This window comes from Bos grunniens, chromosome 26, assembly GCF_055505025.1.
Source record: "Bos grunniens cultivar Pamir isolate PY7600 chromosome 26, Bosgru_T2T1.0, whole genome shotgun sequence".
NCBI lineage: Eukaryota > Metazoa > Chordata > Mammalia > Artiodactyla > Bovidae > Bos > Bos grunniens.
The window spans coordinates 9,191,967-9,217,825 of record NC_141190.1 but is presented as its reverse complement, the minus strand read 5'-3'; the positions used below and the strand labels follow the sequence as shown (position 1 = coordinate 9,217,825).

The 25,859-nt window shown below is 40.7% G+C and overlaps 1 protein-coding gene across 49 annotated transcripts in view; it reads left to right on the top strand.

Annotated features, from left to right (window-relative positions):
- The window catches only part of SGMS1 (sphingomyelin synthase 1), a 323,569-nt gene that overhangs the window by 180,997 nt on the left and 116,713 nt on the right, over positions 1 to 25,859 (top strand). For 39 of the 49 annotated variants that reach the window (XM_086379202.1, XM_086379212.1, XM_086379213.1 and 36 more), the window contains one exon: positions 20,591 to 20,671. The exons of the other annotated variants lie outside the window; for them this stretch is intronic. The gene's annotated coding sequence lies outside the window, so the exon portion shown is untranslated. The remainder of the gene's footprint in view (positions 1 to 20,590; positions 20,672 to 25,859) is intronic. 49 annotated transcript variants of the gene reach the window in all.

Sequence of the window (25,859 nt, the reverse complement as noted above, 5' to 3'; positions counted from 1 at the left end):
ATTCATGGGGAGATTTTAAATTTTTCGTTTATTTTTGAAAGATAATTTTGTTGTCAATAGAATTCTAGGTTGACCATTTTTCCTCTGCTTTCTTTCAGTGATTTGAAGATGTTGTTTTTTGTGTTTGGTCCTGTTTCTGATGAGCTGTCTGCCTTCATTCTGATTATTGTGCTCACTGTGTAATACGTCCTTTTTTGCTTCTTAGGTTTTGTTGTTGTTACCTTTGGTTTTCATGACTATATGAGGTTTTCTTGTGGCTAAGATTTCTCTTTTGTGGTGTGCTGTTTTTGCTCCATTTTGGAAACTTCTGGCCCGTGTGTCTTTACACATTTCTTCCTGCCCCTTTCTCTCTCCTCTTCTTTACTGTCTACATGTTTAGACCACTTGATACTGCCCTGCAGATCATTGAAGCTCTTTTAAAAGCATAGTTTTTTCCTCTGTACCTCAGCCTAGATTCTTTCTTTAAAGATATTTTTTATATGGACCATTTTTAAAGTCTTTATTGAGTTTGTTACAATATTGCTTCTGTTTTATGCTTTGGTTTTTTGGCCACAAGACATGTGGAATCTTAGTTCCCTGACTGAACCCTCACCCCGTGCATTGGAAGGCAGAGTCTCAACCAGTGGGCCACCAGGGAAGTCCCAGCCTTAATTCCTTATACTGGTACACCTCAATTTCACCAGGCCTTTTTCTCTATTATGTTCAACTTGCTATTAATCTAATTCAGTATGTTTTTATTTCAGATATTGTAGTTTTAAGTTCTAGACCTTCTTTTTTTTTATTTTTACTTTTTGCAGTTTCTATATGTCTCCTGACATTTCCTATTTCTTTACCCAGTAAATCTGTCTTTCCCTGTAAATTCTTTTAATATGTTTTGCATTGTTAGAGTCTTTATCCTCTGATTCCATTTTCTGGATTATTTTTAGGTCTGTTTCTGTGCACTTATTTATCTTTAATTATGGGGTTGCATTTTCCATTTGCCTCAAATATCTATTAATTTTTCATTGTATGCTAGACACGGCAGATGCTACATTATAACTTGGGGATTCTGTTGTGTTCCCTAGAGAAGAGGTGAGTTTTGTTCAACAAGTATTAAGTTGGGAATCATCTTGAATGTTACACAGGCTCTTTTTTATGCTGTTTCCATTTTGCCTATATTTCCCAGAAAATATCCAGTAGTCAGGATGTTCTTTTTTCTCAATCCATGATGCTTTTGTGGCATCACAGAAAAGTCTGAGGCCTTTACCAGGCCCCTGACACCTGGTACAACTTGAGCTTCAAAGTCCGAGGTGGGCAGCTGTTAGAATTTGCCAGCTTTCTGAAAACGTTTCCACTGTTGTTCTTTCCTCTCTGGGATTCTGGAAGTCTTATAGTTATGGGTGTAGCCAATAAGTGTGGAATTCATTTGCAAATCTGGGGCTCCGTGACTTCCTCATTTGGTGGGAGTTTTCTTACTGTTTAGCTACCTTGGCTGACCTGTATTCTGACCAATAAGGCTGTGGTTTGCCGCTTGAGTTCCATCTGCTTCAACATAAACCTCTTGGTTGTGCCCCAACAGCATAAGCAGTACAAATGTAAATTATTCCTCAGTGTGGCTCCCTTATTTAAGGGCTGTAGATTATCCGCTTTTCGCCTGCTTTTGGTTATTTTTCAGTGCCTTCAAAATTGCCTTTTATATTTGTTTATAATTGTTATTGGTTGGAGGGCAGTTCTGCTACCATAAAGCTAGTCTCTTAAGTAATTTGTTTTGTGTGGTTTATTTCAGTCATTTGTAAAGAGGTGTTGAATCTCATTTTCATCTGGAGTTTAAAAATACCTTTAAGTCATGCATAATGGATTAAACTTTTGTTATTGGCCAATAGAACATTGTTTAGACACAAGACAATATTTATGAAATGATTAGTATTTATGAAAAGAAATGTAACCTATTAAAGCATACTCTAAGATGGGAAGTTTGATAATCTCTCTGATTTAGTCATAGGCTGGTGTTAGATAACCACAAGAATTCTAATGAAAGATACTTAGTATATGTATTTAAAGACTCCAGTGTAAGCAATGGAAGTAAATTTCAAGTAAATACTTCAGCATTTCCAATGTCTGGCTGCCAATTTCTGACCTATATAAATAACCTTTAAGAAAGAAGATCTCACTTTTAAAGTTTTTTATCTGCTCCTATTGCATTTTGGTCACTAAAATTGGCTAGGTAAGTTAGTGCAGTTCTCAGAGTCCAAGACCAGAAAGAAATTAGGCCAACTTAAAATATATCATGCTCCAGGAAAAGTAAGGATGTAGTTAGAAGCTGAAGTTAACACCCGCAGCATTGGTACTATTTCGCTTTTGTCTGCTGATGCTCGCCATGGTAAGATGTATCATCATTATGGTATTGGTAGGAATGGGTGAACATTTAAGGAGGTCAGAAACTTTTTTTTTAAACTCTGTCAGCAAAGCTGTGTTAAGTAATACAGCATTGTCCTGTTTCACATTTTCGTTATGTATATTGTTTCTTTCAAACAACTTTGAAGTATTGTCTAATCATCAAGGATTTTTATTTTAAATGACTTAAAAAAATTCTTTTTAAATTATGTGATCACTGTATAGAAAGAAGAAAATACTGATAAATAAAAGGGAAAAAATTTAAATTAACCCAAATTCCTCTACCAGGTACAACTACTTTGGGGAGGGCATACATTTAGTTATTTTCCTGCTTTGGACTGTACCCTTATGTATTTTATAACCCATTTTTCATACCCAAGTAGTTCAAGGAATTCTATAGGCACGTGAATATTTGTGCTTTTATGTATGTATGCTGTGTGTATGTATTTAAACATAAAGAAACTGTGCACATATTTCTTTTAAATCTATCTTGCCAAATATCTTTGAATATGCTAGGGCCTAGGCTAATGAAAATTTTATCATTAACTAAAACCACATTTGCTTTCCCCTCCAGCCCCTCAAACTTCTAAGAATGGGTAGCCCGCTCTGATTCTGTTTAAACGTAGGGGCAGTTTGCTTACTGGCACCTAGTCATAGCCTTCCCTCTTCCACTTCATCATATCGTACATTGCTGAGGCTGGGAAAGACCCAGAGTGAAGTCATGCATTGCTGATCGTCACCAGCTGTATACTTAGTCACTCAGTGCAGGGTGTCAGGTTGAAACACTCAAGCCTTCTATTGAATCCAAGTCTCATTTCCAGCTTTGTCCCCAGGTGTTGAGCAAGGCAGGTTTCTGGACTTTGTGGTCTAGAAGGGAAGCAGACATTAAGCTAGGAAGGAATTATAGAAGAGTAATGAAGTTCAGTGTCATTGAAGTGTATGGCAGGTGTCTTGACCTCTCTGGCATGTTTTTCTGGAGAAAAGGGTGTTTAAATAGACACCTAAATGAGGAACAAGATGTAGGTAGGGAAATGGGACAGGGAAAGTCAGGGAGAGTTTTCCAGGTGAAGGAACTGTCAGAGACATAAGCTAGGATTCATTCAGTTGCTTCTGTTGCCTCTCAGTTTTCTTTTGTATTTATTTTTGAAACATTGGGATGATTTTTCCTATAATCATCCATGTAAAATATAGGGTAATCCTGGACTTAACAGTTCTGTGAATCATAATCAACACAGTATTTTACAGATTGGCTTTTTGCATGGGAGTAACTTCAGATGAGCTATTACTGAACAAGGGCATCACTCAGTCACCTAATCAAAAGGCCATGCTAAGTCCCCAGAAGACTCGGTACTTATGGGAATGGCAAGCACTCAGGGTACCTGCTACCAGCAGAATGATTGTGTTGTTCCTAGATTTTTTTCTGTCGGCTACAGCATCTTTCTTTTTGCTTCTTTAGTATGTCATAGGCTTCCTGTTGAGGCCAAGTGACTGTCCAGGCCAGGCGTTAGCAAACGAAAGCTGAACAGCCAAATTTGGCCGGAGACTAGTTTTTGTCAATAGAGTTTTATTGGCATACAGCCATGTTCATTAATTTTCATGTTACCCATGGCTGCTTTTGGACTGTAATGGCAGATCTGAATAGTTTCAAAAGATATCCTATGCTGTGAAAAACCAAAAATATTGACTGTTTGGTCCTTTATGGAAAATGCTCAAGTTATCTGCATTAAAATCTGTAACACCCCCCTCCTAATCAATATTACTGAATGAAAGCTTTTTTAAATGTATGTTTAAAATCAGACAAATTGCTTTTTGAGATTAAAGGAAAGATCAGATGATAACTCTAGGAACTAGAGACATTTTTATTCCTGGATGACAGAATTGTGGGTAGTATTTTTGTCACTGTACTTTCTATGGTAGAAATTGATGCAATTGATAAAAATACAGACTTGGCCAGGCTGAAGATAACATATATTATTGAAATGTATAACCTGTTTTGTGAAAATAATTTGACTACTAAAGCTAAGGAATTTTCCATTACCTTGGATTAGGGTACAACAGTAGAGAAGGTTACCTACGTGGCTTTGTCTGGAAAGGAGATGGTGGTTTGAGGTCCAACGCAGAGAAGAAAGTGGAGGAATAGCCTTGTCTCACATGATAGTGGGTTCACTAATGACCTGCTCTGCAGATGCTTTGCTGAGCTGTGTTGTGTATGTGCTTGTATCTCTTTGAGGAGGGTTTTGTTTTACTTATTTTGTGAAAGAAATATTTACCTTTTTCACCAAGATCTTGTCACCCATTTCTGTTTTAAAACTTATTGGTGCCAGGGCTTGAAAGGATGGACAGTTGACTAATACCCTTGTTTCTCACCCAATTTTGAGACCAATGGCTAGACCGACCAATGGGAGGTAGACAAGCACAAGGTTATTAGGACTGAAGCTGATTAGAGGACTGTGGCTAAGTGGGTTTTCTGGTATTTCACGCTCCACTGAGACCGATTTCCCCTCACAGTGTTGGAGGGAGCAGCCTGGACTGCCCCCTGGCCTCATCTGTGGGCAGGCCAGCACTGAAAACCCTGCCCCCAGACTCTCCTTTCACAGAGTTCACTTCTCACCTGGGCAGGAAGCTGGGAGGAGACTGGACTGCGGGGCTAATGGAAAGTCCTCCACATGGAAACTTGATGCCGGGGGAGTGGAGGTTTCTGCTAAGGCTTCAGTTAAATGTGCCTCTTGAGTAATTGTGTCTGCCTTGTCAGTAACTGTATCTCAGTTTTATCTTCTGTAAAACTAGGATAACAATAGTAACATGCCTCATAGTGCTCCTCAAGTTTAAATGAACCTGTGAAACAGTTAGAAAAAGTCCCGCATGTGGTAAACAGTTTGTTTTTACCTTGAGTAGTATCAGTATTTGTAATACTCTGTCAAAGCATTCACATGGGGTTGAAACAAGGGTTAAATCAGTCCCTGCGAGGGTAATACCCATAGAGTATAAGTTCATGTTGAGGAGGGAAAACTGCTGGCTACCTAGAAGAAAATGAGACCTACTTCTTTTTTGTTTGTTTTAAACATGTATTTGTTCTTGATGCTGAGAGGAAAAGATGAGGAAGGAGAATGTGGGGTGAAAGACCACTTTCTTTTAGGCCATGGAAAGTGTTCTCCAGTGAGAGTTCTAGAAGGATACCACCTGGGGACGTTTAACCCCTTCATTTTGATAACTCCTGCTGTTGCCCTATAGGCAGTATTATTACACAGAAAAACAAGTTGATTTTTATTTTAAATATGGAAGTTTCTGGGGGAATAGGGAGCAGGCCATTAAGTCTCCATGTTTAGTAATCTACCGAAAGAAAAAAGACCGCCGGGAATCTTGGTCTGTACACTGGTTCCTTGTTTACATGGGGCTACTTCTGCTGCAAATATTAGTAAACATTATTTAGGTCTAAATAGTTTCCCTTTATACAGCACCTACTATGCCTATGCCAAAGTGTTTGTGTAATGAATATATCTGTGCAGTGAATCAGTTAATTTAGGAGTGGTGATTTATGAAGAAGTAGAATAAATGTACTTGCATAAGTGTTTTTTCTGTGCCTCCTTTGATTTTCCTTCGTACTTAGGATTCATCAAAAAAAAAAAAAAAGGCAGAGCATTCATAAGAAAAGGCAATCTATTTTAGGGTCATCTCAGTTTACTTACCTGAATGGTCTAGTGGTTTTCCCTACTTTGTTCAATTTAAGTCTGAATTTGGCAATAAGGAGTTCATGATCTGAGCCACAGTCAGCTCCTGGTCTTATTTTTGCTGACTGTATAGAGCTTCTCCATCTTTGGCTGCAAAGAATATAATCAATCTGATTTCGGTGTTGACCGTCTGGTGATGTCCATGTGTAGAGGCTTCTCTTCTGTTGTTGGAAGAGGGTGTTTGCTATGACCTGTGCATTCTCTTGGCAGAACTCTATTAGCCTTTGCCCTGCTTCATTCTGTACTCCAAGGTCAAATTTGCCTGTTGCTCCAGGTGTTTCTTGACTTCCTACTTTTGCATTCCAGTCCCCTATAAAGGGAACATTTCATGCCAAGATGGGTTCAATAAAGGACAGAAATGGTAGGGACCTAACAGAAGCAGAAGATATTAAGAAGAGGTGGCAAGAATATACAGAAGAACTGTACAAAAAAGATCTTCAAGACCCAGATAATTACGATGGTGTGATCACTCACCTAGAGCCAGACATCCTGGAATGTGAAGTCAAGTGGGCCTTAGAAAGCATCACTACAAACAAAGCTAGTGGAGGTGATGGAATTCCAGTTAAGCTATTTCAAATCCTGGAAGATGATGCTGTGAAAGTGCAGCACTCAATATGCCAGCAAATTTGGAAAACACAGCAGTGGCCACAGGACTGGAAAAGGTCACTTTTCATTCCAATCCCAAAGAAAGGCAATGCCAAAGAATGCTCAAACTACCGCACAATTGCACTCATCTTACATGCTAGTAAAGTAATGCTCAAAATTCTCCAAGCCAGGCTTCAGCAATACATGAACTGTGAACCTCCAGATGTTCAAGCTGGTTTTAGAAAAGGCAGAGGAACCAGAGATCAAATTGCCAACATCTGCTGGATCATCAAAAAAGCAAGAGAGTTCCAGAAAAACATTTGTGCTTTATTGATGATGCCAAAGCCTTTGACTATGTGGATCACAATAAACTGTGGAAAATTCTGAAAGAGATGGGAATACCAGACCACCTGACCTGCCTCTTGAGAAACCTGTATGCAGGTCAGGAATCAACAGTTAGAACTGGACATGGAACAACAGACTGGTTCCAAATAGGAAAAGGAGTACGTCAAGGCTGTATATTGTCACCCTGCTTATTTAATTTATATGCAGATTATATAATGAGAAACGCTGGGCTGGAAGAAGCACAAGCTGGAATCCAGATTGCCGGGAGAAATATCAATAGCCTCAGATATGGAGATGACACCACCCTTGTGGCAGAAAGCAAAGAAGAACTAAAGAGCCTCTTGATGAAAGTGAAAGAGGAGAGTGAGAAAGTTGGCTTAAAGCTCAACATTCAGAAAATGAAGATCATGGCATCTGGTCCCATCACTTCATGGGAAATTGATGGGGAAGCAGTGGAAACAGTGTCAGACTTTATTTTTTTGGGCTCCAAAATCACTGCAGATGGTGATCGCAGCCATTAAATTAAAAGACGCTTACTCCTTGGAAGGAAAGTTATGACCAACTTAGATAGCATATTAAAAAGCAGAGATATTAGTTTGCCAACAGAGGTCCGTCTAGTCAAGGCTATGGTTTTTCCTGTGGTCATGTATGGATGTGAGAGTTGGACTGTGAAGAAAGCTGAGCACCAAAGAATTGATGCTTTTGAACTGTGGTGCTGGAGAAGACTCTTGCAAGTCCCTTTGGACTGCAAGGAGATCCAGCCAGTCCATCCTAAAGGAGACCAGTCCTGGGTGTTCATTGGAAGAACAGATGCTGAGGCTGAAACTCCAATACTTTGGCCACCTCATGTGAAGAGTTGACTCATTGGAAAAGACTCTGCTGCTGGGAGGGATTGGGGGCAGGAGGAGAAGGGGACGACAGAGGATCAGATGGCTGGATGGCATCACCAACTCGATGCATGTGAGTTTGGGTGAACTCTGACAGTTGGTGATGGACAGGGAGACCTGGCGTGGCCGCAAAGAGTCGGACAAGACTGAGCGACTGAACTGAACTGAACAGTTTACCTAAAAAATTCCATGCATTGCTTTTGAAAATGGATTGAACATTTAATGTGAATGTCTATTCAATGTTATTTTTCCCTCTTGCCACAGATTTTAGTGGTTTTTTTTTTTTTAAGTTTTTATTTTGTATTGTGGTATAGCCCTTCCTAAAGGAAATCAGTCCTGAATATTCATTGGAAGGACTAATGCTGAAGCTGAAACTCCAATACTTTGTCCACGTGATGCAAAGAATTGACTCCTTGGAAAAGACCCTGATGCTGGGAAAGATTGAAGGCAGGAGAAGAAGGGGATGACAGAGGATGAGATGGTTGGATGGCATCACTGACGCGATGGACATGAGTTTGAGCAAGCTACAGGAGTTGGTGAAGGACAGGGAAGCCTGGTGTACTGCAGTCCATGGGCTTACAGAATCGGACACGACCGAGTGACTGAGCTGAACTGAACTGATAGCCCATTAGCAATGTTATCATAGTTTCAGGTGAACAGCAAAGGGACTGAGCCATACATACACATGTTTCCATTCTCCCCAAACTCCACTCCCATCGAGACTGCCACGTAACATTGAGTAGAGTTCCATGTGCTGTAGAGAAGGTCCTTACTGGTTATCCAGTTGAAATATAGCAGTGTCTACATGTCGATCCCAAACTCCCTCACAGATCTTAGTTTTTACAAGTCGGGGCTTTGGAGAGTCAGAGAAAGTTAGTCCCAATTTTTTTCCTCACAGAATATTTGATACCACTGATTTTGTTATGTTTGGAGTTGAAGATAAGGTTTGGTATCGTTAGGTTGTTCACTTGTGTTTGGCTCTTTGCAACCCTATGGACTGTAGCCCACTAGAACCTCTGTCCATGGAATCCTCCAAGCAAGAATACTGGAGTGGGTAGCCATTTCCTTCTCCAGAGGATCTTCTCAACCCTGGGATTGAACCTGGGTCTTCTGCATTGCAGGCAGGTTCTTTACTGTCTGAGCCACCAGGGAAGCCTCAGAGTTTGGTAGACGTGAGCACAAAGAGGCCTGGGAAACAGGAGGTCCAGGCTGTGCTGCTGGGTGACCCTGAACAGGTTTCCTCAAGGCTTTGGGTCTATGTGTCATTATCTGTCAACTCTGAGGCTAAGACAAAAAAAACTAATGAGGATATTCCAGCTTTCAAATGATGTGATTGTAGGATTTCCCTACCAGTTTCTGTGTGTAGCAAGATGGCCTATTTAGGTAAGAGATGTCTGGTTCAGTGAGTTGTAGCTGTTTGCTCTGCCTGAGAATTGTTACTGGAATTAATTTGTAGAAGCTGTTAGATATTTGCTCAGCAGATTTCAAACTACATGTTTGATTTTTTCAAGAGCCCATATTAGCAACTGGATGGAACTTTAGATGGTTGAATTTTTATTCTGTCTTCAAAAACACTGCTACAGAAAGTAGAAAGTCTCTAATGTGTCTCTCTAAATATGTTTTTTATAGTGTTTAGTCCATTATATCAGATTTAAGACACACCTTTACTAAAATTATTTATAGGTAGGGTCATAGTATAGCTCATAAGATGGTCAAAGTCCTTTCACTGTTTCTTTTCTTTTAATTAATTAAATTGAAATATAGTTGATTTATAATGTGTTAGTCTCTGGTGTACATCAAAGTGATTCAGTTTGTATATATGTGTCTGTGTACATATATATACATATATATATACATATATATATACATATATATATGGGCTTCCCTGTGGTTCAGAGGTAAAGAATTTGCCTACCAGTGCAGGAGATGCAGGCTAGATCCCTGGGTAAGGAAGATCCCCTGGAGAAGGAAATGGCAACCCACTCCAGTCTTCTTGCCAGGGAAATCCCATGGACAGAGGAGCCTGGTGGGCTACAGTCCATGGGGTTGCAAAGAATCTGGACATGACTTAGTTACTAAACAGCAACATTTTATATATATATATATATATATATATATATATATATATATATACACACACACATACACATACATACATATTTTCTCAGATTCTTTCCCCTTATAGTTTATTATAGTCAATTATAATCAATAACTCCCTGTGCTATAGGGAATAAGCAAGTAGGATCTTGTTTATCTATTTTATTATATAGTGGTGTGCATCTGCTAATCCCAAACTCTTATTTATCCCCTTCCCACCCCCCTTTCCCCTTTGGTAATCGTAAGTTTGTTTTCTATGTCTGTATGTCTGTTTCTGTTTTGTAAATAAGTTCATTTGCATCATTTTTTAGATCCCACATATGAGTGATATCAGGTATGTCTTTTTTGTCTGACTTACTTGACTTGGTATGATAATCACTAGGTGCATCCATGTTGCTACCAATCACATTTAATTGTGTCAGTGTTTGGCATGTTAAATAGCCTTTGCAGTCCAGGCAGGGAACCTGACTGCCATTTATAAAATTGTTATTTCCTTGGTAATTATAATCTACTTTGTCTTCCAAATGATTAAAAAAAAAGGATGACAGGATGTGTGTGGTAAAAGAGGAAACTGAGGGTCTGAGTCAGAGGTAGTTGAATGGGAGGATGCGTGCCAGTGTGACGGCACGATCTCTCTCCCAGGCCCTGGCCCCTGACCTCCTTCCTTCCCCTCCTGTCTCCGAAGGACAAGTGGTTGCATTAGGAGCCTGTGCGAACTCCCTTCTATATTGGTTATGCATAGCTGCGTGACAGCACCACTACCAACTTAGCTGCTGAATTAGTGCATAACTCTCTGGGACAGCTTCTGTGTGTTAGGAGTCTGGCTGTGGTTTGTCTTGGTACTTTATAAGGCTCCAGCCAGGGTGTCAGCCAGGGCTGCGGTCTCATCTGAGGCTCAAATGTGGAAGGGCTTTCTTCTGAGATCGCGTAATTGACGGCAGAATTCAGTTTCTGGTGGGCTCCCAGTTGCTTGTTCACTGTCAGCTGGAGGCTGCCTTCCGCTGGCTCTCTCTATAGGCAGTCCACTGCTTGGCAGCTTGCTTCAGCTTTCCCCCAGAGAATCTTGCTGCAGAATGGATGTTACTGTCTCGTGTAATATAACTACATGCCCTGTCATTTTTGTCTTATTCACAAGTCCCACTTGCAGTCAAGGGAAGAGGATTTCACAAGCATGGATAATAAGAGATGATGGTTATGGGGACTGTTTTGGAGTCTGGCCAGGAATATGACTTCTTTTTATCACTTTTTTCCTCTCTGGGTATTTGTCTACTTAACTTGGGGGCACAATTCTTTTTTCTTATCCCTTCCTTCTGACAAACATGGGGAACTCAACACCCTGGTGGCCTTTCTTCACTCTTTTCTTCTGTAGAAACACCAGGAAGAGGTAGTAGGAGACTCAGTCTTGATAAGAAACTCTCATGCTTTGGGGGCTGTCCTGTAACACTCGTGTTTTGTGTGTGTGATGTGATTCCTGGCAGGTGTTTCTAAGTCATGATGTGGCTAACATGATGACTTAGGAGGCATCTTCTCAGCTTTTATGTCTTCTGTTCACTGTTGTCTTTAAACAAGTGCTGAAGCCCGAAGCTAGTTCACTTTCCCAGTGCCGTCCTTCTAGAGTTCTTGCTATGACTATGTTTTAGATTTTAATTTAGAATCATTGGCCCTATTAGCTGCCCATTTGTGTCATTTCCCTTATTACCCTCTTCCCTTCAGTCATCTTTACAGGGTTTCTTGCCTTTCTCTGGCCTGCTCCCGGCCTGTGACTTGGTCAGTCTCCAATTACTGCTCTTCCTCATTGCTGAGGAGACAGCATAGTATCGGGTTAAGAGCAAGGACTGAAGCCAGGCTCCCTGGTTTCGAATCTCAGCTTTGCCATTTATTAGCTGAGGAATCTCGAGCAAGTGATGCATTTTGTTTCCAGGTGGCTGCTGTGAACTGTTCTGATTTTCTCACTGGCCAACAAGCCTCTGCTCGCTGCTGCTGCTCTCACTGTGCTCCCAAGATACGTGCACAGGTATTAGAGTGATGTGTGCTTTACCACTCACTGAAACTTTAGATGAAGCCTTTTTTTCTGGTGAAGTAGGCCAGAACATTTCTGAGCTTATGAGGAAACATCTTTTTTTGGTTACTGTTGCCTTGGAACCTACAGACCTCCTAAAGATGAGGATAGTTTACTTCTTCCAATAGCACATTTAATGAGCACTTAGTGTTTGTCATGAGCCTTATAAAGCTGTGTGCAGGCAGTATATCTTTAGCCCATAAAGCAACAATAAGTTGTAGTACTACTGTTACTCCCATTCTATTGATGAAACAGAAAAGTGAAAGTTTAAGTCGCTCAGTCATGTCTGACTCTTTGAGACACCACGGTCTGTAGCCCATCAGGCTCCTCTGTCCATGGGATTCTCTAGGCAGGAATACCGAGGCTCAGGGGAATTTAATGACACGCTCAAGGTCTTCAAGGTGGATTGGGGAGTGTGGTTCTGTGTGACTGCAAAGCACGTGCTTTTAGTGACGGAAGGACACCATCTGCCATAGAGAAATCTAAGCACTTTTCATGAACTCTTTAGGAGAAAAGAGGCCAAAAACGCAAAGCAATCATGTCTTATGATACAACAGCTCCTATCTCCTTCTGCAGTCTTAGTGCAAAGGCCATCCTCTAGCGTCTCGGCTCTCAAATGATCTTGACTTTGATGCCCTCCAGTCACCTTCTACCTTTGGGAAGTTTGGCCTCACCCTCGAAGATAAAGCAGGTGTTCTGAAAGGTCTGTGTTCTTGTTAGCTAGATTTCTTCATGACTGTTGTAGAATCTTAACATCGTATATGAGGTGTGATTAAGAAATACTGGGTTTTTAACTATCCCACCCAAGATTTTATACATCCAGATTGTTCTCCTTAAGTGCCTCAGCTAAGTTAATTGCTTGTATTCTGGTGAAACTGCCATTGCACTGCGTTCTCTTAAATGAACGTCACCTCAACCACCTTATAACTCCTTCCCCACCTCCAGCAGTGAGCACAGTGTCCTCTGCCAGCTGCATAGTCCGTTGCTGAAGTCACTTATAATTCTTTCAGATAACCATGGTGGTGGCAAATGACCATCTTTGAGAAAGAATTTGATTCCTAGAACCTATTAAAATGCTTTCCATCATAGCAAAGAATATGTTTTTGTTAAAAAATCAGGAGCAACTAAACTGTAATGAGACATTTACTCGTGGGTTTTGAAGGTACAAGAAGCGTATACAGTTTACTCTGAGCAGTCAGCATCACTGGAGTGAGTCCCAAAGAGATGAAGGGGATCAAGGAGTACTTTCTGTAGATACAAAGTTCTGTTTAAACGTGGGTATTGCTTCACCTCTTGGCCTTTGTTTTCCTTGAAAACGTAGCTGATAAATTCTTACTATTGTTGATGAGGCTGTAATGCAAAGCTTACCTTGGAGATAAATAGCTGGCCTGCCACTCTCAAGGTGGCTTTTATGTCCCACAAATGCCCACCAAGTGGTTCACATTATAATGCAAACCAGAAGAATTAACACTAGTGGAAATGATTCATTCCCTCTTTTAAGAATTTATCATCAAAAAAAGAAACTTGGTACTGATACAAAGAATGCCAACAAATGTATAACTAGAACTTTTGGTTTGCATGTTAGTAAAGGCTGCCAACGAAAGTGGAGATTTTTATTTAACACTTCATTAGGATCAAAATAGAAATGTTCCATGTTGCTGTCAAAAGTATCACTTGAAACTCCTTCCAAACTGTTCACCTACAGAAAGAGTCTGAATTTAATGGACTCAATACCATAATTGTGCTGGTAGCTATGAATTTAATAGACTATCATGCTTGCACTAGCACAATAACACAATAATTATAATTATATTTGGGGGACATATTCTGTGGTGGACACTGTATATGTATTATCTCTAATCTGAGCAACTACTCCCCAGGGGGATGTATTATTGTCCCCATTTTACAGACCTGGAAACTGAGGCTTAATAATTAAATTACTTGGCAAAGACCAATGCTGTTAAATAGCAAAAGGTGGAATTCACGCTTATGTGTTTTAAACTTACATCAAATCCTCTGCATTTGAGCAAGTTCCTCTGTGCTGGGTATAATCTACAGATCTTTGACTCTTTATTCCTTCCCTGCTATTTTTGTTGGTGTTGACAAGAACTACGAAGTTTTCTGTATTGGTGTGGTGTTTTTCATTTCTCTCCCTTTATGCCCCTCTTACACACACACATACACCCTAAAGGTCTGGATAACTAGGAGATTCTGCCTGTTCTGTAACTGAGGTTAACTGTGTCTCATGGTATCTCTGCGTGGAGGCATTTTATCATTAATATTATCTCCTGTCTCTGAACTCCTTTAACACTGAGGCTTCAAGCGAGGAAAGTTAACAGGTTCTTCTTTTATAAGTGTCGTCTACTTGGAGCCGTATGTTCTTCACATAAAAGGAGCAGTCCTTGCGTTCTGCTTGGTAGAAGTGAGATGTTTTCATTTGGGCTGTACTGTAAAGGGAAACTGGAACTTCATATCCCTTGCTGGTGGGCCCTAAAATGTTGTGAAATTGAAAAACAGAAGTAAAACATACTCTGATCACTTACTTTCAGTAAAAGGGGGACAGTTTGCTGAGTGTAAGCCATTCAGCTCAGTCGCTCAGTCGTGTCCGACTCTTTGCGACCCCATGGACTGCAGCACACCAGGCCTCCCTGTCCGTCACCAACTCCTGGAGTTTACTCAGACTCATGTCCATTGACTCAGTGATTCCATTCAACCATCTTATCCTCTGTCGTCTCCTTCTCTCCTGCCTTCAATCTTTCCCAGCATCAGGGTCTTTTCAAATGAGTCAGTTTTTTGCATCAGGTGGCTAAAGTACTGGAGCTTCAGCTTCAGCATCAGTTCTTCCAATGAATATTAGGGACTGGTTTCCTTTAGGATGGACTGGTTGGATCTCCTTGCAGTCCAACGGACTCTCAAGAGTCTTCTCCAACACCAACAGTTCAAAAGCATCAATTCTTCTGTGCTCAGCCTTCTTCACAGTCCAACTCTCACATCCATACATGACTACTGGAAAAACCATAGCTTTGACTAGATGGACCTTTGTTGGCAAAGTAATGTCTCTGCTTTTTAATATGCTATCTAGGTTGGTCATAACTTTCCTTCCAAGAAGTAAGTGTCTTTTAATTTCATGGCTGCAGTCACCATCTGCAGTGATTTTGGAGCCCCCCAAAATAAAGTCTGTCACTGTTTCCCCATCTATTTGTCATGAAGTGATGGGACCGGATTCCATGATCTTTGTTTTCTGAATGTTGAGCTTTAAGCCAACTTTTTCACTTTTCTCTTTCACTTTCATCAAGAGGCTCTTTAGTTCTTCTTCAAATTCTGCCATAACGGTGGTGTCATCTGCATATCTGAGGTTATTGATATTTCTCCCGGCAGTCTTGATTCCAGCTTGTGCTTCATCCAGCCCAGCATTTCTCATGATGTACTCTGCATATAAGTTAAATAAGCAGGGTGACAATATACAGCCTTGATGTACTCCTTTCTTGATTTGGAACCAGTCTGTTGTTCCATGTCCAGTTCTAACTGTTGCTTCTTACCTGCATACAGATTTCTCAAGAGGCAGGTCATGTGGTCTGGTATTCCCATCTCTTTCAGAATTTCCCACAGTTTATTGTGATCCACACAGTCAAAGGCTTTGGCATAGTCAATAAAGCAGAAGTAGATGTTTTTCTGGAACTCTCTTGCTTTTTCCATGATCCAGCAGATGTTGGCAATTTAATCTCTGGTTCCTCTTGCTTTTCTAATTCCAGCTTGAACATCTGGAAGTTCACAGTTCACATACTGTTGAAGCCTGGCTTGGAGAATTTTGAGCGTTACTTTACTAGTGTGTGAGATGAGTGCAATTGTGCGGTAGTTTGAGCATTCTTTGGCATTGCCTTTCTTTGGGATTGGAATGAAAACTGACCTTTTCCAGTCCTGTGGCCACTGCTGAGCTTTCCAAATTTGCTGGCATATTGACTACAGCACTTTCACAGCATCATCTTTCAGGATTTGGAATACCTCCACTGGAATTCCATCACCTCCACTAGCTTTGTTTGTAGTGATGCTTTCTAAGGCCCACTTGACTTCACATTCCAGGATGTCTGGCTCTAGGTGAGTGATCACACCATCGTGATTATCTGGGTCATTAAGATCTTTTTTGTATAATTCTTCTGTGTATTCCTGCCACCTCAATTTCTTCTGCCTCTGTTAGGACCATACCATTTCTGTCCTTTATTGTGCCCATCTTTGCATGAAATGTTCCCTTGGTATCTCTCATTTTTTTTGAAGAGATCTCTAGTCTTTCCCATTTTGTTGTTTTCCTCTATTTTTTTGCATTGATCACTGAGGAAGGCTTTCTTATCTCTCTTTGCTATTCTTTGGAACTCTGCATTCAAATAGGTATATCTTTCCTTTTCTCCTTTGCTTTTCGCTTCTCTTCTTTTCATAGCTATTTATAAGGCCTCCTGAGACAACCATTTTGCCTTTATGCATTTCTTTTTCTTGGGGATCATCTTGATCCCTGCCTCCTGTACAATGTCATGAACCTCTGTCCATAGTTCTTCAGTCACTCTGTCTATCAGATCTAATCTCTTGAATCATTTCTCACTTCCACTGAATAATCATAAGGGATTTGATTTAGGTCATACCTGAATCGTCTAGTGGTTTTCCCTACTTTCTTCAATTTAAGTCTGAATTTGGCAATAAGGATTTCATGATCTCAGCCACAGTTAGCTCCTGGCCTTTTTGTTGTTGTTGACTGTATAGAGCTTCTCCATCTTTGGCTGAAAAGAATATAATCAATCTCATTTTGGTGTTGGCCATCTGGTGATGTCCATGTGTAGAGTCATCTCTTGTGTTGTTGGAAGACGGTGTTTGCTATGACCAGTGAGTTCTCTTAGCAAAACTCTATTAGCCTTTGTCCTGCTTCATTCTGTACTCCAAGGCCAAATTTGCCTGTTACTCCAGGTATTTCTTGACTTCCTTCTTTTGCATTCCAGTCCCCTATAATGCGGAGAAGGTGATGGCACCCCACTCCAGTACTCTTGCCTGGAAAATCCCGTGGACTGAGGAGCCTGGTAGGCTGCAGTCCATGGGGTCGCTGAGAGTCAGACATGACTGAGCGACTTACCTTTCACTTTTCACTTTCATCCATTGGAGAAGGAAATGGCAACCCACTCCAGTGTTCTTGCCTGGAGAATCCCAGGGACGGGGGGAGGCTGGCGGGCTGCCGTCTATGGGGTCGCACAGAGTCGGACACGACTGAAGTGACTTAGCAGCAGCAGCCCCTATAATGAAAAGGACATCTTTTTTGAGTGTTAGTTGTAGGTCTTCTCAGATATGCAGATGACACCACCGTTATGGCAGAAAGTGAAGAGGAACTAAAAAGCCTCTTGATGAAAGTGAAAGAGGAGAGTGAAAAAGTTGGCTTAAAGCTTAACATTCAGAAAATGAAGATTATGGCATTTGGTCCCATCACTTCATGGCAAATAGATGGGGAAACAGTGGAAACAGTGTCAGACTTTATTTTTTGGGGCTCCAAAATCACTGCAGATGGTGATTGCAGCCATGAAATTAAAAGATGCTTACTCCATGGAAGGAAAGTTATGACCAACCTAGATAGCATATTGAAAAGCAGAGACATTACTTTGCCAACAAAGGTCCATCTAGTCAAGGCTATGGTTTTTCCAGTAATCATGTATGGATGTGAAAGTTGGACTGTGAAGAAAGCTGAGCGCTGAAGAATTGATGCTTTTGAACTGTGGTGTTGGAGAAGACTCTTGAGAGTCCCTTGGACTGCAAGGAGATCCAACCAGTCCATTCTAAAGGAGATCAGCCCTGGGTGTTCTTTGGAAGGAATGATGCTAAAGGTGAAACTCCAGTACTTTGGCCACCTCATGTGAAGAGTTGACTCATTGGAAAAGACTCTGATGCTGGGAAGGATTAGGGGCAGGAGGAGAAAGGGACGACAGAGGATGACATGGCTGGATGGCATCACCAACTTGATGGATGTGAGTTTGAGTGAACTCCGGGAGTTGGTGATGGACAGGGAGGCCTGATGTGCTGTGATTCATGGGTTCACAAAGAGTCGGACACGACTGAGCCACTGAACTGAACTGAACTGTAGGTCTTCAACCTTTTCAAGGAGGTCGCCATTATCTTCATTACCTCCACCATAGTTTGGCCCCAGGCAAATAACAGGGAGGGAACACAGCCCCACCCATCAATAGAAAGTTGGATTAAAGGTTTACTGAGCATGGCCCCACCCATCAGAACAAGACCCAGTATCCCCCTCAGTCAGTCTCTTATGAAATCAGCAAGCTTTCATAAGCCTCTTATCCTTCTCCATCTGAGGAGAGATAGACTGAAAACCACAATCACAGAAAACTAACCAATGTGATCACATGGCCCACAGCCTGGTCTAAGTCAATGAAACTATGAGCCTTGCTGCGTGGGGCTACCCAAGACCGTCGGGTCATGGTGGAGAGCTCTGACAAAATGTAGTCCACTGCAGAAGGGAAAGACAAATCACTTCAATATTCTTGCTTTGAGAACCTCATGAACAGTATGAAAATGCAAAAAGGTAGGACACTGAAAGATGAACTCCCCAGGTCGGTAGTTGCCCAGTAAGCTCCTGGAGATCAGTGGAGAAAGAACTCTAGAAAAAATGAAGAGATGGAGCCAAAGCAACAACACCCAATTGTGCATGTGACTGGTGATGGAAGTAAGTGAAAGTGAAAGTTGCTCAGTCGTGTCCGACTCTTTGTGACCCCATGGAAAATACAGTCCATGAAATTCTCCAGGCCAGAATACTGGAGTGGGTAGCCTTCTCCAGGGGATCTTCTGAGCCCGGGGATCGAACCCAGGTTTCCCACATTGCAGGTGGATTCTTTACCAGCTGAGCCACGATGGAAGTAAAGTCTGATGTTATAAAGAGCAATATTGCATAGGAACCTGGAATGTTAGGTCCATGAATCAAGGCAAATTGGAAGTGGTCAAACAGAAGATGCCAAGAGTGAACATCAACATTTTAGGAATCAGCAAACAAAAGTGGACTGGAATGGGTGAATTTAACTCAGATGACCATTATATGTACTACTGTGGGCAAGAATCCCTTAGAAGAAATGGAGTAGCCATCAAAGTCAACAGAAGAGTCTGAAATGCAGTACTTGGACGCAGTGTCAAAAATGACAGAATGATCTCTGTTCATTTCCAAGGCAAACCATTCAATATCACAGTAATCCAAGTCTATGCCTGGTCCAGTGTAATCCATTAGTCCACAAATTATATGGATCACCAATATCTGAACTGAAAGTATGGACAAACTAGCAAGTCTGAGCACTGAGTGTCCCTTGTTAGATTAAAGCATGCTTGACTTTGGCACATCATGGCTTTCATTTCATTTAATCCGAACAACCACACAGTATGGTAGGGGCCATTTGATCCTCTTTCAGAAATAATGAAATTGAGGCTGGGGAACGTGAATGGATTTTCCCAAGGTCATGTGACTAGAAAGTGGTAGGACTTTCAGCAAACCTTTTATCTAGGCATTGTCCTTTGACAGATGGTGGTTTGGGTTGCCTAATCATTTCTCTCTTCTATCTTGTAATCTTTAAACAGTTTGTGAAATAGATCAACAATTCAAATGGGAATCAACATAGGTAGTAACTTAATTATTGATAAAAGCAGGATTGGAAAACTCAGAAGTGTCAGTTCGCTCTGTCTCTAAAACATGCATTGGACCCCAGTAACCCTAATGGAGTCATCCTAGTCCAGCAACTCTGCTGGAGAGAAGCCAACAGAGAGAGCTGGCTGGTCCTCCCAGAAACTGGCTGCTGTTGTCCTGTTTACTGTGGGGAAATTAGCTTGACTCCCGGTGTTGGAGAGAACTGGGGGGAGACCCTTGCTGCCCAGCTCAGAGTGGGGCCTCAGCACCACGCCAGTGGTTCCTCTAGAGTTCTCAAGTGGTTGAAAGTTGCTCAGTCGTGTCCAGCTCTTTGCGACCCCATGGACTGTAGCCTACCAGGCTTCTCTGTCCATGGGATTTTTCAGGCAAGAGTACTAGAGTGGGTTGCCATTTCCTTCTCCAGGGGATCTTCCTGACCCAGGGATTGAACCCAGGTCTCCCTCATTGTAGGCAGATGCTTTACCCTCTGAGCCACCAGGGAAGCCCAAGTGGCTAGTCACTCACTTTTAAGAAGGAAGAAGGGGTTTGGGGAAGGGGAGAGAAAGTGGCTTACTCTAATACTGCTTCCTTCCAAGAGACAGACTAAAAATTTCTTCCCGAAAACATAAGGGAGGGTATTTTAAAAGTCTTCACCCCAACCCCCCAACAGTAGAAATAGTGCTCTTTAAAGTCTTTTCTCTTGAGGTGATCTTCTGTGTTGTTCTCTCCTGCCGTTTTGATTTTGGAGAGAAAGGAAGAGACGACCATATTTCTCTCTAAGTTACAAAGAAAGGAGAAGACTTATGTAGTAGAAACCAAGAAATGGACTTTATGAGATATATAATCAGATTCTCTCTTCTCATGGCAGGTGATGGAAATGTACAGGAACAGTGGGAGAAGCCGGTAACTTATAGGAAGCCAAGATGACAAGAATTTTAAAAAATAATCAGTGAGTAAAATTTTGTTAGCTCTTTGGCATTCTTTTGACTACAGGGTGAATTTTCTGTAAGAAACAAAGTTAAAATAATAGCCCAATTAAATACCTTAAAAGTTTAAAAAAGAAAATTTTGAAAAGTAAGTATCTGAGTATGTAAATACTTCAGAAACTTGGTGCCAACATTTCAGAGATTCTTTTGCATTGTTCTTTCTTGGCAGAGTGTCTCATTTTCAGTTGAGTGTGTCAGCTTGGTGGATAGAGTATAAATATTTAAAACCTGAAAGGGGACCCCTCTCACATTAAGCTTGGACTTAGCCTGTCTCAAATGCAGATCGGTCTTTCTTCCAGTGGTACCATGGGCCTTATTTCTTCCTCACTTTTTGTGGGTACATTTTGGAGGTAAATATGAATAAACTTGGTGAATATGACAAAATTGAGCTCTTTGTCTAGTCCTCTTCAATGTACCTTTTTTTTTTTTCTTTTAACACATAAAAGGCCGTTAGTATTTGCAAATTACGTGACAGTTATATGTGATTGGTTTTGGTTTCATTATGGTAGTCATAATGGTTAGTGGAAAGATCATACATTTTTGAGTCAGACATTCACACACCTGACTCTGGCTATTGTGGTTTTAGTCGTTACTCAGCCTCTCCACCTCAGTTGACTCATCAGTATCCTGGATTTGATAATATTTCTCATGAAATGAAAGACTATTAGGATAGTACTTTGTGCTGTGACTGTTACATTACAGGGCCACAGTAAAAGTAGTTACTTTCCATCCTTATATTTGCATCATGATTTATAGTTTACAGACCTTTATGTTGATTTAGGAGACTGACCAGCTTAACTTCCTGAGCTACTGCCAGGCAGTGGTGGGTAAACATTGCAGATATTGATATGCAAGTAAATGTTCAGAGTCATTCCTGATTGGGGGGCGGGGGGCGGGCAGTGGTTTGTAGCATTTGCAAATTTCTGTAGTGTGAACACTTTCACCATCGCTGATTTCATGCTACCATCAAGCATTACTGCCAGCAGAGTTGAGAAGTGATTGCAGGAGCACACCTTTATATGATTTCCTACCAACCAGGTACAATAGTTGCAAAGAACATCAAAGATCATTGATCATAGTAAAACAGGAAATGATGTGTTTTTGTTTCTAGTATAGTTTAATTGTTTTGGAGAAGGCAATAGCAACCCACTCCAGTACTCTTGCCTGGAGAATCCCATGAACAGAGGAGCCTAGTAGGCTACAATCCATGGTGTTGCTAAGAGTCGGACACGACTGAGCGACTTCACTTTCACTTTTCACTTTCATGCATTGGAGAAGAAAATGGTAACCCTCTCCAGTGTTCTTGCCTGGAGAATCCCAGAGACAGGGGAGCCTGGTGGGCTGCCGTCTATGGGGTCGCACAGAGTCGGACACGACTGAAGTGACTTAGCAGCAGCATTTTAATTGTATGTTTATATAATTTAGCATTTATTGATGGTGTGTTTAACAATCACCTTGCCCCAAGTCCTGAGAATATGCAAGGTTTTAAGGGAGTGATACATGAGCTGGCCTCAGCACACCAGTGGTGGTAAGTTTCCTATTGTGAAGACATTTCCAAGCCAGAAATCTTCAATTATCTTTCTTAGCCCTGGTGGTAAGAGTTTGGTTTGGTTGATAAAAGCAAGATCTGCTTTTGAATCCACGCTAGGTAACCCAAGTTGTCATGCCCCCACAGCTTCTGGCGTGAAGATAAGTGCCAAGATCAATCCAGAATTTAGATCTATTTTTTTAAGTGTGTGACTATAGTGCTCATGTTATTAACTCAGCTTTGTAACTGGCCCCTGGCACCCCTCACTTCTTCTGGCTTTTGAGTGATAGTTTGTGGAGATAAGTCAGACTGTTTACTTTCTTTTGAACTTTTTTATTTTCCTTCTTTGTACTCTGGTGAGTCTGCATTTCCTCAGGTAGTGACACTTTGGGGACAAGCAGCCAAGGTGTCTCTTGACTAATGATGGCACGTAGCTTCGCTTTTGATTCAGAAATTAAGAAAAAGGAATTGTCTCCAGAGAGAACAAACCAAAACCAAAAACCTGAGCAGTTTAAAGTTCATACCGGCTGGATTAAGATCTTAGGGAGTAAAATGGAGAGAAGAAAGGAAACTGGATCAGATATCTCAGTGTTTCTTCTGGAAGCAATTTCTTTAGTCTTGTCACTTGCCCTTTAGAAGGGAATAATTGAAGCCTGAAATTGCTAAGTAACAGCTAAGATCGTGGTGCTTGTATTTATTTTAAATCTCACCCACCTAGTTCTCAAAACACATTCTTTATTGAACCTTCAAAAAAAAAAAAATGCCTTGGCTATTTCAAAACCTTTGTTTATGTCAATTCCCTGAATCAGACTTACATAATCTTAAAACATTTATTTCCCTTATTTCTTCCTAAAACAATAGGTATTTATATTTCCTACCGAGTCAGGATTGGACTTGGATTATTATAAAAGTAATTCTTGTCCTTTTGAAGAGGAAGCTCATGGGTAAAAGTCTGAGAGGCTAATTTCTGGACTAAGAAATATTGACATATCTTAAGTTGAATCAGGGTGTCTTTGGTAACTCTGAAAGCAAACATGGGAGTAATGATTAATAGAGAAGTGTTCCCACAGATAAAATATCCTGACTGATAATTTCTCCCTCCAAAATGGACCCTATGCATCTTCCAAACATCCCCACAGTAGATTAATTTTTGATTAGAGCACTGAGTGTACAAATGTCAAATGTGCAGATTTTAGAGCCTTGCTTTATGCTCACATCAGCATACTCAGTGGTGTCTGGAGACTTGAGAGTCATGGGTCATTAGGGTAGATTCCCTGGTGACACAGATGGTTAAGAATCTGCTTTCAACGCAGGTGACTTGGGTTCCATCCCTGAGTTGGGAAGACACCCTAGAGAAGGGAATGGCTACCTACTCCAGTTTTCTTACCTGGAAAATCCCAGGGACAGAGGAGCCTGGAGGGCTACAGTCCATGGGGTCACAAACAGTCGGACAGGACTGAATGACTAAGCAGCAGTAAAAATAAAACAGGCTTATTCCACTTATTCAAGAGTTGATAATCAAGTCTGAACCGAGAAAACTGTCATTTCAAAACAAGCGTGGTAAATGTTATGATATATTAAATACTCAGGAAACAGACAAGAGAGAGGAATTACCTGTGTGATAAGAGTGGGCTGGGGGGGGTGTTCAGGAGCAGATGACATTTGAATTGCGTATTTAATGATTAATGCCTTTTAATTAAAATGCCTTTTTTTAGGTTATAAAATTAACAATGCTAATTGGAAAGAATATTAAAATGTGAAAATTATTAAGATTAGAAAACTCATTATCACTACCCAGAGATACGATTATTAGGTTTCTGTTTTTTTTATATATTTTGCATACTGTTCCTGTGCCCAAATTAGATATTTTTTCTCCCTAAAATGGATCATTATCAATATTACTTTGAAACCTGATTAGACTAATAATAAACTGAGACCATGCCAAATCAATAGATATAATCTACATCATTTTTGTTACTGTTCTATAGCATCCCATGTATATGTGATCTGTAATGTATTTAGCCATTTCCTTACTAGTGAGCATTTAGTTTGTTTTCAACTTTTCATTCTTTTAAAGCCCACTGTGATGAACATCTTTGTGTATGCACTGTGGTACACTTAGCCAATTACTTGGACAGGATCTTTGAACAGAGTGTGTAGGTAGAACAGTTTTTGAGCCAAGAGGGAGAGGTGGGAAAGGAAGATTCCATTCTCGGGAAAGGCCAGAATTGTAGTTTGGTTGAATGCAGAGAGAAGGCAGGTCCTGCTAATTAGGACTAGAGGTAGAAGACAGAGGTAGGAGCATCTTTGATGTTAAGCCCTGTATTCACTCTCAGTTGGGGGCCACGTGTGGAATCTCTATCATACTTGAAATGAAGACTGTCTTTAATTGCCCTCCATTTCTCTTGTTTGGGAAAAAATAAAAAATTAATAGTGGTGCCTTCTGAAACTTCTTGAGAGTCTTAAGAAACTGACTAGTCAGGAAGTAAACAAGTAAGAGAAGTCATGGGGAAAGTACGTGTGTGTGCATAGAAAAAAACTCGACTAGGGGAGCTTATGGTTTTGACAGGGGAAGAAAATACCATTAATAAATGTATTTTATACTTAAGAAATTTAAACAAACTGTTTATTATTAAATTTAAAGATAATTTGGGAAAGATATGGGGTAAGGGATAAATATCATAATTTAATAGTAATACCACTTTATATTTAGCGAGTACTTTTATGTGCTTATGTGTTTTAAATACATCGTCTTACTTAATCTCTCAACAACTGTCTTAGAAAGTGTCTAAGATTATCTCCATTTTGTGGGTGAAACCAAAGTCTCCAAGGCTGCTTTGGTGAGAGATCACCAGAATTGGGTTCCAGTTCAGGTGCCACTGGGGCCTTGGGCAAGTCCTGGGATTGCACTAGGATGGTTGTCAGAATACAGTGAGACAATATCTGCAAGCTTATGAGAACAGCATAAAGCACCATAGAAATGAGGACTGCTTCTTATAATAGGACACCTTCTTCTCTCATTACTGAAGGGAAGAAAGCACTTCTCTAGCCATTTTCCATTCCCTTTACTGTAGGTTACATTACCATCTTCTGCTTCTGTTAGGTCCATACCATTTCTGTCCTTTATCGAGCCCATCTTTGCATGAAATGTTCCCTTGGTATCTCTAATTTTCTTGAAGAGATCTCTAGTCTTTCCCATTCTGTTGTTTTCCTCTACTTCTTTGCATTGAACACTGAGGAAGGCTTTCTTATTTCTTCTTGCTATTCTTTGGAACTCTGCATTCAGATGCTTGTATCTTTCCTTTTCTCCTTTGCTTTTCGCTTCTCTTCTTTTCACAGCTATTTGTAAGGCCTCCCCAGACAGCCATTTTGCTTTTTTGCATTTCTTTTCCATGGGGATGGTCTTGATCCCTGTCTCCTGTACAATGTCACGAACCTCCGTCCATAGTTCATCAGGCACTCTATCTATCAGATCTAGGCCCTTAAATCTATTTCTCACTTCCACTGTACAATCATAAGGGATTTGATTTAGGTCAGACCTAAATGGTCTAGTGGTTTTCCCTACTTTCTTCAATTTAAGTCTGAATTTGGCAATAAGGAGCTCATGATCTGAGCCACAGTCA